Below are 11,798 nucleotides of genomic sequence, written 5' to 3'. Positions count from 1 at the left end.
AGTTTTCCATTTTATTTTTTAATTTTTAATGTTTTAAAAAGGATTTTACTTATTTATTCATGAAAGACACAGAGGGGCAGAGACACAGGCAGAGGGAGAAGCAGGGTCCATGCAGGGAACCCGATATGGGACTCGATCCCGGGACTCCAGGATCGCACCCTGGGCCAAAGGCGGTGCTAAACCGCTGAGCCACCCAGGGATCCCCAAATTTTTCATTTTATTGTTTAATTATCATTGACATATAACATTGTTAGTTTCAGGTGTCCAACATAATGATTCGATATTTGTGTATGTCGTGATCACCGCACGAAGCCGCCCTTGTTTATTTTTGCTTTTGTTGCCTTTGCTTTTGGCATCAGATACAAAAAAAAAAAAAAAAAAAATCAACAAAACTGATGTCAAGGAGCTCAGCCCCCGTGTTCCCTTCAGGACTCTCATGGTTTCAGGACTTACAGTCAAGTCCTTAATCCATTTTGAGTTAATTGCTGTTGATAGTGTGAGGTCATGGTCCAGTTTCCTTCTCTCGCCAGTGCCGTCCCGTTTCCAACCCCATTTATTAAAGAAGATGTCTTTTCCCCGTTGTATTTCTCGGCTTCTTTGTTGTAAAATAACTGGTCATGTACGTGTGGGTTCATTTCTGCGCTCTTGATTCCGTTCCACCCAGCTGTGTGTCTGTTTTTAGGCCAGCACCATACTCTTTTGGTGACTGCGGTTCCGTAATGTAGTTTGAAATCAGGGAGTATGATGCCCCAGCTCTGTTCCTCCTTCCCGAGATTGCTTTGGCTATTGGAAGTTTTCTTGGAAACAAAAATCGTCACCTCTTTCATGATGTGCTCTATTCCTGTTGTTTTTTTTTTTTAATTTATTTATTTATGATAGTCACAGAGAGAGAGAGAGAGAGGCAGAGACACAGGCAGAGGGAGAAGCAGGCTCCATGCACCGGGAGCCCGACGTGGGATTCGATCCCGGGTCTCCAGGATCGCGCCCTGGGCCAAAGGCAGGCGCCAAACCGCTGCGCCACCCAGGGATCCCTCTATTCCTGTTTCTTGAGACAAACTCTGGCAGCATCTTCAAAAGCCATCTCATCGAACTTCTCTGCTTAGACTCCATAAAGAGGATGAGGAAGGACAGTGTTCCTAACAAATGGTGCTGGAATAATTAGATGTCCAAATGCAAAAAAAAAAAAAAAAAAAAAAGAAAGAAAGAAAAAAAGAACTTCCAGCCACTTCCAGCTATATCTCATATCTTATGTAGACATTTACTAACAGTGGATTGGAATCTACACGTAAGCCATCAAACTCTAAAACTGCTAGGAGGAAACATTGGGGAAAATCTTTGAGCTTGGGTGAAGCAAGGAGTCCTCAGACAGATACCAAAAGCATGATCCAGAAAGGAAAAAAAATGAAAAATTGGACTTTACCAAAATCAAGTTTTTGTTCTGTGAGATACACTTTTAAATAAAGAGAAAAGCCACAGGCCAGGGGTGTGTGTTTGCAAATCACACATCTGACAACGGGATAAATATTCAGTGTATATAAGGAACTCCCAAAACTGGACCGAAACAGAACTGTCCGATTTTTAAAAGGTCAAAATAGCTCAGTAGATGCTTTACCAAAGGAGGTACGCGGATGGCAAGTAAGCAGTGAGAAATGCTCCATCCCGCTAGGCAGTAGGGAAAGCAAATGAAAACCATCCTGAGAAGCCACTAGGCCCCCTCTGAACGGCTTTGGGAACCAGACCCAACAGATGCCAATACCGGGTGCTGGCGAGGTGGTCCGTGACCGGAGCGTTCACACTTGGCTCCGAGGAGTGCGAAATGGCCCAACCGTGGGAGACACAGGTCCACAGTGTCTGGGGAAGTTAGGTGTGTTCTCCCCGTGCGGCCCGGCAAGCTCACGGGCGCGTCCTCGGGGAGACAGAGACTCTCGTCCACACCAGGCCTGTTAACTGGACCGCACAGAGGAAGGCCCGACCGGCCCTGTTGCTGGTCAGGTGTGGGGTTGACGGCACGGGAGCAACATGAGGCCGATCTGGGGGGTGATGCGTGTGCTTTTGTGACACTGGAAGTCAATTTAAATAACGAGTCTTAGTAAAACACACAGTTGTGTCATCTGTGATTTAGGATCTCCGGGCACACAGAGCACTTCCCACATTGGTTCTTTGCACGATTGCCAATTATTTTCAAATTTGTGTGTGTGTGTGTGTTTCAAAAGTTTAATGTATTAGATTTTTTTTTAAAAAATGGTAAAGTCTGGGAGTTGAGGATTAGTGGCCATCTAGGTACTAAAGAAAATCATGCTGGGGACGCCTGGGGGGCTCAGACGTTGAGCCTCTAACTTTGGCCTAGGGTGTGACCCCGGGTCCCGGGATCGAGTCCCGCATCAGGCTCCCCGCAGGGAGCCTGCTTCTCCCTCTGCCTGTGTCTCTGCCTCTCTGTGTGTCTCTCGTGAATAAATAAATAAAATCTTTAAAAAAAGAAAAGAAAAGAAAATCATGCTGGAAAACTTCCAAGTTACCTATTGTTAGTGAGGAGGGGAAAAAAAAAAGCGGGCTCCGTCTTCCGTTGTGGCCAGAGGCCTTAGGGAAAGGGCCCCCTTCCATTCTGCTAGGAATTCTTCGGTCATTTCCTGACTGGGAAGCGGGGTAGGAACTTCCCTTCCCCTGGGGAAGCCACTGGGGGGCATTTCCCAGGTACAGAGCCGCGGCCTCCGGCCTCCGTCCCCAACCCCAGCAAGCAGGACTCGGAATAAATAAAAACGAGTCAGCAAGAATGAAGGACACGCGCCATCAACCACAGCAGCAGCAACGCACCACTCCGCCGCGCCAAGTGCAATCGAGTACGACTAGAAAGATCCAGAACAGAACAATTCAAACCCCAGCTAGGCCCGGAGGCCTTCGGCCCGGGCGGGATAGCGCCGCACCCACGCTTCCAGGCTCCGGAGTCCTGGGGGAAAGGAGCGGTGCCTGAGGCTGCGGACCCCCGCCCCAAGGCCCAGCCTGTAAGGGGGGCCGGGGTCGGGGACCGCGGGACGTAACCCCGCATCCCAGGCGGACAGGCCGGGTCCTGAGCTGCTTGGGGGAGAGATGCGCCCCCGCGCCCCCACGGTCCCCTGGCGGTACGGGACAATCACGTCACAGCGCTCCCACTTCCTGCCCCGGGGCCCCTGACACCTGCCATGTCTGCCCGACCAGCTCTCGGATTTCCTTTGCTTGCAACGAGATACATGTCTAGGCCCCAGAGGCACAAACTGTGCTGACCCCAGAAGGTGAGCACCCCGCTGCGCCCGGGACTGGGTGCCCCCGCCTGCCTGGGCCTCCCGGCACCCCTGCTCCCCATCCCGGGCGGGCAGCACCTCTTTGGAACCCAGGGCTCTTGCCTGGAGCCTGTGGCCAGGCCCCTGCGGGGACGGCGGGGCGACCGATGTCCAGCAAACGGCGGACACTGCCCCCCCCCCGAGCCCCCTCACCAGGCTGGGGCAGCTCCGGCGGCCGGAGAGCTCCCAACCGCCAGGGTCAGGGCTGTGAGGAGCCTGTGGGCGAGTGTGTGCGGGAACGGAACTGGGAAATACCGACCGTAAAACCAACAGACCAAAAATAATGGCAACAAAACGTCCCAAACGCTTCATCAAATTAAATCTCAAGGTTTAAAAAAACCAAGCAGAGCAGCCCCCAGAGGCCTACCTTGAAGTGCCTCCCTCATCCCCTCTCCTCCCCCAGCCAGACACCTGCCGCTCTTCCCTGATTGGCCTCCGCCGTGCAGGCTTTTAAGTTTAAAAATTTTTTGGTTTTTGATTTCATTTTAAAAAATATTTAACTTATTTATATTCAAATTCGATTTGCCAACATGTAACACCCAGTGCTCATCCCGTCAAGTGCCCTCCTCGGTGCCCGTCCCCCCCGTCACCCCCACCCCCCGCCCTCCTCCCCTTCTGCAACCCTTTGTTTCCCAGAGTCAGGAGTCGCTCATGGTCTGCCTCCCTCTCTAATTTTTCCCACTCAGTTCGCCCTCCTTTCCCCTATAACCCCTTTCACTCTTTCTTATATTCCCCAGATGAATGAGACCATATAATGCTTGTCCTTCTCCGACTGACTTATTTCACTCAGCATTATACCCTCCAGTTCCATCCATGTTGAAGCAAATGGTGGGTATTTGTCCTTTCTAATGGCTGAGGAATATTCCATTGTATACATAGACCACAGCTTCTTTATCCATCATCTTTCGATGGACACCGAGGCTCCTTCCACAGTTTGGCTATTGTGGCCATTGCTGCTAGAAACATCGGGGTGCAGGTGTCCCGGCGTTTCACTGCATCTGAATCTTTGGGGTAAATCCCCAACAGTGCAATTGCTGGGTCATAGGGCAGGTCTATTTCTAACTCTTTGAGGAACCTCCACACAGTCCTCCAGAGTGGCTGCACCAGGTCACATTCCCACCGACAGTGCAGGAGGCTTCCCCTTTCTCCGCATCCTCTCCAACATCTGTTGTTTCCTGTCCTGTTAAGTGTCGCCCTTCCCACCAGTGTGAGGTGGGGTCTCATTGTGCGATGTCTCCCCTACCCAGAGCAACTTCCGCACTCATGCAACCCCCCAAACACCGTGCAGCCCGAAAGCCTTGTAGCCTCAGCCGGAGCTGGGCGTCCCGTGCGCCTGGAGCTCAGGGGACTGTGTGTGACCTTACAGACTGAACTTGCAGCTTCCTGGAGGAAGGGATCTGCCCCCTTAGGCTGTGGGTGTTAGTGCAGCGGAGCCTGTGGGCAGCTGAGCGTCATGGGGGCAGCGGAGGGTCAGGGGGGCAGGGGAGGGTCAGAAGGGCAGGAGAAGGGCAGGGGGCAGGGGAGGGGCAGGGGGCAGTGGAGGGTCAGGGGGGCAGGGGAGGGTTGGGGCAGGGGAGGGGCAGGGGGCAGGGGAGGAGCAGGGGGCAGGGGAGCAGGGGGCAGGGGAGGGTCGGAGGCAGGGGAGGGGCAGGGGGCAGTGGAGGGTCAGGGGGGCAGGGGAGGGTTGGGGGCAGGGGAGGGGCAGGGGGCAGGGGAGGAGCAGGGGGCAGGGGAGGGTCGGAGGCAGAGGAGGGGCAGGGGACAGTGGAGGGGCAGGGGGCAGGGGAGGAGCAGGGGGCAGGGGAGCAGGGGGCAGGGGAGGGTCGGAGGCAGGGGAGGGGCAGGGGGCAGTGGAGGATCAGGGGGGCAGGGGAGGGTTGGGGGCAGGGGAGGGGCAGGGGGCAGGGGAGGGTCAGGGGTCAGGGGAGGGTCGGGGGGCAGGGGAACCTCAAGGGGCAGGGGAGGGGCAGGGGCAGGGGAGGGTCAGGGGTCAGGGGAGGGTCGGGGGGCAGGGGAACCTCAAGGGGCAGGGGAGGGGCAGGGGCAGGGGAGGGTCAGGGGGCAGGGGAGGAGCAGGGGGCAGGGGAGGGTCGGAGGCAGAGGAGGGGCAGGGGACAGTGGAGGGTCAGGGGGGCAGGGGAGGGTTGGGGGCAGGGGAGGGGCAGGGGAGGGTCGGGGGCAGGGGTGGGTTGGGGGCAGGGGAGGGGCAGGGGAGGGTCGGGGGCAGGGGAGGGGCAGGGGGCAGTGGAGGGTCAGGGGGGCAGGGGAGGGTCGGGGCAGGGGAGGGGCAGGGGGCAGGGGAGGGGCAGGAGGGCAGGGGAGGGGCAGGGGTCAGGGGAGGGTCGGGGGGCAGGGGAACCTCAAGGGGCAGGGGAGGGGCAGGGGCAGGGGAGGGTCAGGGGTCAGGGGAGGGTCGGGGGGCAGGGGAACCTCAAGGGGCAGGGGAGGGGCAGGGGCAGGGGAGGGGCAGGGGTCAGGGGAGGGTCGGGGGGCAGGGGAACCTCAAGGGGCAGGGGAGGGGCAGGGGCAGGGGAGGGTCAGGGGTCAGGGGAGGGTCGGGGGGCAGGGGAACCTCAAGGGGCAGGGGAGGGGCAGGGGCAGGGGAGGGTCAGGGGGCAGGGAGAGTCAGGAGGGCAGGGGAGCCTCACGGGGCAGCGGAGCTCAGAGCACAAAGGCAGCCGCGCTGCGTCCTGAGCACGAGGACTGGGGGACACGTATGCCCCGTGGAGAACCTGGGGGCTCGGTTTCCCTCCTGCGGTGCGGGAGCCTCAGAGCCCCGAGCCCTCCCCTCCGCACCCCTCCCTGGCGCCAGCACGGGTCGCACAGGTCGCACGGCCCCGCTGCAGTCGCGTCCACCAGGGCCGGGCTCCCCTGGCCAGAGGGTGTCGGACCATCTAGAGCCCAAGCGTCCGGCTGCGTCACCCGCTCCCCGACTTCACCGTGGCCTGCAGCCCGGCAGCGCCGCCGCTGACCCCCGCGGCAGGTGTGCCCCCGAGCCGGGGCGTCCCTCCGATGTCGCAGCACACGCCGAGGGCCTGCTCACCGCCCGAGAAGCTCAGCAGAGGCGAGGGACAGCCGGGCCGCAGAGCGCCGGCAGCACAGGTCACCCCACGGACGCGGATGGCCCATGCGTGGGCTGCGGTTGGGAGGCCGCGTCCCCCTGCCCGGCCCTCAGGAAGGCCTCCCCCAGGGTCGGAGTCCCCGTGTCCTCTCTGGGCGGCGGCCCCTGCGGCCTCATTCCTGGGTGGGGGCGGCCCTGCCTGCGGCTCCTTCCGGGGCCCCCGGGGCCTCGCAGCGCCTCTGGGTCTCGTGTCCACGCCCGGCCGGCGGCCTCCTCGCACGTCTGGATTCCCGCTGCTTTCTGGAACTCTCTTCCGTGGGAGCTCCACCTGGGAGAGGCAGCCCCCGGCCTCGGGGGGCTGGTCGCCCAGCACGCGGCGCCCCTGATGCCCGGGCGGCCCCGGCCGCTGCTCCGCGGCTCAGCCTCCTGACCATCACACGTGTGTGGTCGCCGTGGGTGTGCCCCGAGGCGCGGGGGGCTCGAGGCAGCCGCCTCCCGTGCAGCCACGCACCACACACACGGGAGCTGGTTTCTGCGGGAGGAGCCCCGGACTCCAGAGCCTGGCGTGGGGCTGCCACTTACGGGGCCGTTTCCCTGCGAGTCTCATGCCGCAGGAGGGAGCCTCACGGCCGCGCCCGGGTCTGTGGCGCGTTCAGGGCCTTCTGATCCGGGCGAGGGGGGGATCCCTTAACGGGAGTCACTCTCCATCAGAGAGAATTTTTATTTTTATTTTTATTTTTTATTTTTATTTTTTTTCAGAGAGAATTTTTAAAAAGGGAAAGTGACGTGTCCTGCAGGAATGGGGTCAAGCTCCGCGAGCGCTCGTGTCCCCTTGAAGCCGACGCATGTTCTCGGGGCCGACGCAGCGCGGATCAGGGCAGTCGGGTGGCCGTGTCCCCGGTCAGGCACCGTGTGGTCGCGCGGTGGGACACCCTCTGCGTCACGGGCGCCTCTTGTTTCCGCGTCGCCAGAGTCTGCTTTGCAAAAATATGCAGCCGTGTTAGCAATTTTCTGAACCCACTGGAATTCAAGTCGTTCTCCTCCGCAGCGCCTGGCGTGTCGTTATCCGGGTTGATGTTCTTCCACTGTTGTCTGGTCTGTCACCGTTTTTCTTGATGATTTGTTCATTTTATCGAAAAGAGACACCATTTATTTATTTATTAAAGATTTTACTTATTTATTCATCAGAGAGACACAGGGAGAGGCAGGGACGCAGGCAGGGGGAGAAGCAGGCTCCATGCCGGGAGCCCGACGCGGGACTCGATCCTGGGACCCTGGGATCCAAAATGAGACATTTTTTAAAACGTATGTTACCTTGAGTTCTACTCCTTGATGCTAATATCATTACCCCCCCCCACACGCACACGGTGTTGTGTTTGCTAAACCGTCCTCGGGCACACGAATGTGGCCCAAACAGTCTTTTCCATGACGTGAAATTGCATGTCGCGGCGGCTTGCGCGTGGGTGTCTTTCTCACCAAAACCGCCGCCTTCGCGCCGCTCCGCCGGGCGCCACAGAACCCAGAGCCCGGGAGAAAAGTCTCCCGAAACCGCCTGTCTCGGGGGCGACCCAAGCAGACCCCACGGCCTCAGAGCTGCACACGCGTGACTGACGAGCGGCCGGAGCCTGGGGACTCGGTCGGGACAGTGGGCCAGCGGGCGGTGCCCCGGGCCCGGCAGGAGGTGCAGCTGCCGCGTCCCCAGGATGTGGCTACATGACCGGCCCCGAGTTCCGCCCCATGTGCACAGGCCGGGCCCGTCCTGCCAGACGGAGGCTGACGCAGGCACCTGCACCAGGAGCCCTGAGCCCCGCCTTACCTGCGGCGGCTTCCTCGGTTCCCCTCCGAGTCTGTCCCTGCCGGGGTGCAAGTCCCAGCCGCCACCCTCAGGCTCCCGGGGCCGCCTTCGTCCCTGTTGGGGACCCGAGGTACCGGGGCCCACGCGGAACCGCAGTCGGGATACCTGAGAGGACGGCTGCGGGCCTGGGGGGCGAGGCTCCGAGGAAACCCCGCGTGGAGCCAGGCGTCCACGCTCCCCTCCTCCGGGCCCTTCTCCCCTCCCCGGTCTCCCGGCGCTGGCTCCTCCCCCCGCCCCTCCCACCTCTGTGTGTCCAGGTTTCTGTTTTCCGACCGTCCAGACCCAGCGCACGTGGTGACGGGTCACTGCGTGACTCAGACAGAGAGAAGCCGTCACCCGGGGAGCTGTGGGGAGAGGGAGGGAGAGACGGGGTGGGGGGGAGCCTGGGGGGGGAAGGGGAGAGACGGGGAGGGGTGGGGAGGGGGAGAGGGATTTGGGAAGAGGCTTTTCTGTCCCAGGAGCCGGACGCAGGGAGCCTTGCTCCCAGGCCGCTGGCGTGTGGCTCGCGGGGAGAGGCGAGCCCGGCGGAGTCCGAGCCCTGCCCCGCTGCCCTCGCTCCTCCCCCGAGCGGCCTAGTCCTGGCTCGGGCCGTGGGTTCTGAGCGACGCCGGCAGGTGCCGCCCGGGGCCACCCACAGACCCGCGCGAGCAGGTCGGCGGCTGCCCTGGCAGCGTGGCCGCTTCCCTCCGGCCTGCGGACTGTGGCGGCACCAGGACCCCTGGGGACGCGTCTCGCGGGACCTGGGGGCAGCACCTGAGCGCCCCGGGCTGAGGCGGGGCTCGCGCCTGGACCCAAGGCCTCCGCACCCGGCAGCGGCTTCCTGAGGCCGCGGCCGGGCCCCATCCAGCCTTATTGCTTAATGAAAAACAAATTCCTGAGTAATTTATTTTTCTGAGCTTTTTTTTTCTTTTTTAATTTTATTGTTACTATTTTGTGTCCCCCATAAAACCGCCGGCCGCACGAAGGCGAGGGGGAAGCCCAGGAGCGGGGAGGCAGCTGAGGCTGGGCGCGGGCTGCTGGGCCGCCGCCGTGCTCCCGCCCGGGGTTGGGGGTTGACATTGGGGAATCCTGTGGTGGGGCCGGGCCCTGCGGGGTCCCGAGGGTGAGGGGGCGCAGCGGGCGGCCCGAGGGCAGGACCGGGGTCCCTGGGCCCCCGCCCCGCGCTGCTGCTCCCTGCGAAGGTACAGTCTGCGCCCCAGGCGCCCCCGCCCACGTCTCCCGAGGGGACTCTGGCCTCGGCGCCCTCGCCTGGACCTGAGGGACAGATCCCAGCTGCATCTCAAGGTCACCAGGGCCCCGGACTGGACGCGGAGCCGGAGAAGCTGGAGCTTCCTCCCGCCCGTGAGGACGAGGAGGGCCGTTCTGGCGCCGTTGGGGTTTTACACGTGGAGCCTAGAGCCGCAGCTCCCAGAGCTGCGACAAGGGAGACTGTCGGCGGGTGCAGAGCCTCGGGGAGGGCCAGCGGCCTGGGGGGCTCCCTGTGCCGGTGTATTTGTCCCATACTCTGGGGCCAAGCTGCAGGGCCTGGGATCCCAGCTCCGCTCCGGCCCCTGACTTCACTCCTCTGGGCCTCGATGTCCTCGTCTGCAAAATGGGAACAAGACAGCACTGACCTCATCAGGTAGCTGGGAGGACAAAGTGTGCCAAACGCTCAGAATAGCGCCTGGCAGGTGCTTCCTAAGTGTTCAGGCGCCAAGGAGCTTGTGTGCTCCACTTGTTAAAAATCACGTGTATACGGACTTCACCAACTCAATTCACATTTTCCCGGAGACTTTAATTTCGAAAATGAGGGATGAGACGTCTAGAAGTAATTTTGTCGCCGTGATAAACCCAAATCACCGAGAAATGGGGGCCAAGCCCTCCGTGGCGAGTCAGGCCGCGTGCAGGTCAGCGTGGCTTACGCTCGGCACCGACCCCGGGTGCTCCGCGCTCAGGAGCGACAACAACAGACAACATAGAGCTCCCCCGTCTGTTGCGACTGGATCCGCAGCTCTGGCCCTGGACTCAGGGCTCCGCAGGGAGCTGAGCCCCAGGTGGCCCTTCTCACCCTCCTCCCCCCACGTCCGCCAACACCGCGGACGCAGGAGCCCAGTGGCCAGAGTCCGCCCTGGGCCGACTGCAACCGGAGCGGAGACCTGGGGCCTCTCCAGGAACGGGGGCTTCCCTGCGCAGAGGGGGCCCGGAGGGCGACCAGAGGCAGAGGCAGGCCGCGGTGGGAGCAAGACGACGGGCGGGAGATGCTCCCGTCGGGGTGCTGGGCAGGCGCCCATGTCGCGGACCCAGGGGTCCGTTTCCAGTAGGAGTAAGACACGCAGAGAAACAGTGGGAACCTGGGCTTCCCCGACGAGCCAGGGGACCCTTCCGTGCCCTGCAGGAGGCCGCAGAGGTGGGATCCCCGGGCTGGAACCCGGTCCCTGCCTCCTGCACCCACCCGGGGCTGGCGGGTCCCTGGGGACGAGCCCACGCCCAGAGCGCCGACCCTCCCAGAGGCAGGAGGAGGTGTGACCCCGCACTCCTGGGCCGGCAGCGTGACCGGAACAGCGTTAGGGTCACACGTCCTGGGGAGACAAAGAGCCAGGAGGTGCTTTCCGTCTCAGCTCACACTGGGGAATGGGGGGGGGGGGTAGGGCGGCTGCACCCCCTGCAGGGCTCAGCTCCTGTGGGTTAAATGCATCAAATGCATCGGTCAAAACCACCACACTCCCCGAATCATGTCATTCGGGGCTGAAAATGGAGGTCAGGGGTCAGGGGGGCCTTGAGCTCGGGTTTCCTGAGGCAGGTCACCTCCCAGGCAGGTCGCCTGCACCGGGCCTACGGGTGAAGCTGGAGGGGATGGAGGGGACAGGGAGGGCACGCCCCTGCGGTCCCTGTAACTCAGGAGGGCGGGTCTGGGGGGCGGGACCCTGGGGGGGCCCATGACCCTGGTCAGACCCACGTGTGGGTTTGGAGCAGGACGGTGACAGAGGCCCTGGGCCGTGGGGTGGGGGCGGGGGACACAGATGCCTCAGGACGGAGCGAAGGCTTAGCCGCGGCAGGTGCCCCGAGAGGCCACAGGAGATGTGCACACGGGGAGCGAGCGCTGGCTCTGGGACGGCAACGCAGCTGCTCCGTGCAGGGGTGGGGGCAACACGGTGCACCCCCACTAACGCACGCCCGCCGGCCCCGCCTGCCCCCCCATCCAGCCCTCGGGCTCCGCGGTGGCAGGTGCACCAAGGGGAGGCCAGGCCACGGGGGTTGGGCCCCTCGGGGGGGCCTGGTCGGTTCCGGACCCTGCTGGGGACCCTGTGCGCCCGTCTCTGCGGGTCCACTTAGCACCGCGCGTCCTTCACGGCTCAGGAAAAATTACCAAGAATGTTATTGACTCTAGTTCTAATTTGTCTAGCACTCGTGTTAATGACGCCTATTTAAGACATCCATTAGAGGCCCGTGAGGTTAATTAAACGGACGATTCCAGAACAGTTCTATTAGGAACCCCCCCCCATTAAATTAATATTATAGACATTTAACAGATGTCCTAATTAGGCATTATGGCGAAGAAATGCAAACTAAATTAAAACAAAAGCCGTTG

The sequence above is a fragment of the Vulpes vulpes genome, chromosome 1 (assembly GCF_048418805.1).
Source record: "Vulpes vulpes isolate BD-2025 chromosome 1, VulVul3, whole genome shotgun sequence".
Lineage (NCBI taxonomy): Eukaryota > Metazoa > Chordata > Mammalia > Carnivora > Canidae > Vulpes > Vulpes vulpes.
The sequence above is the reverse complement of the archived record's forward strand: the minus strand, read 5'-3'. Positions refer to the sequence as shown.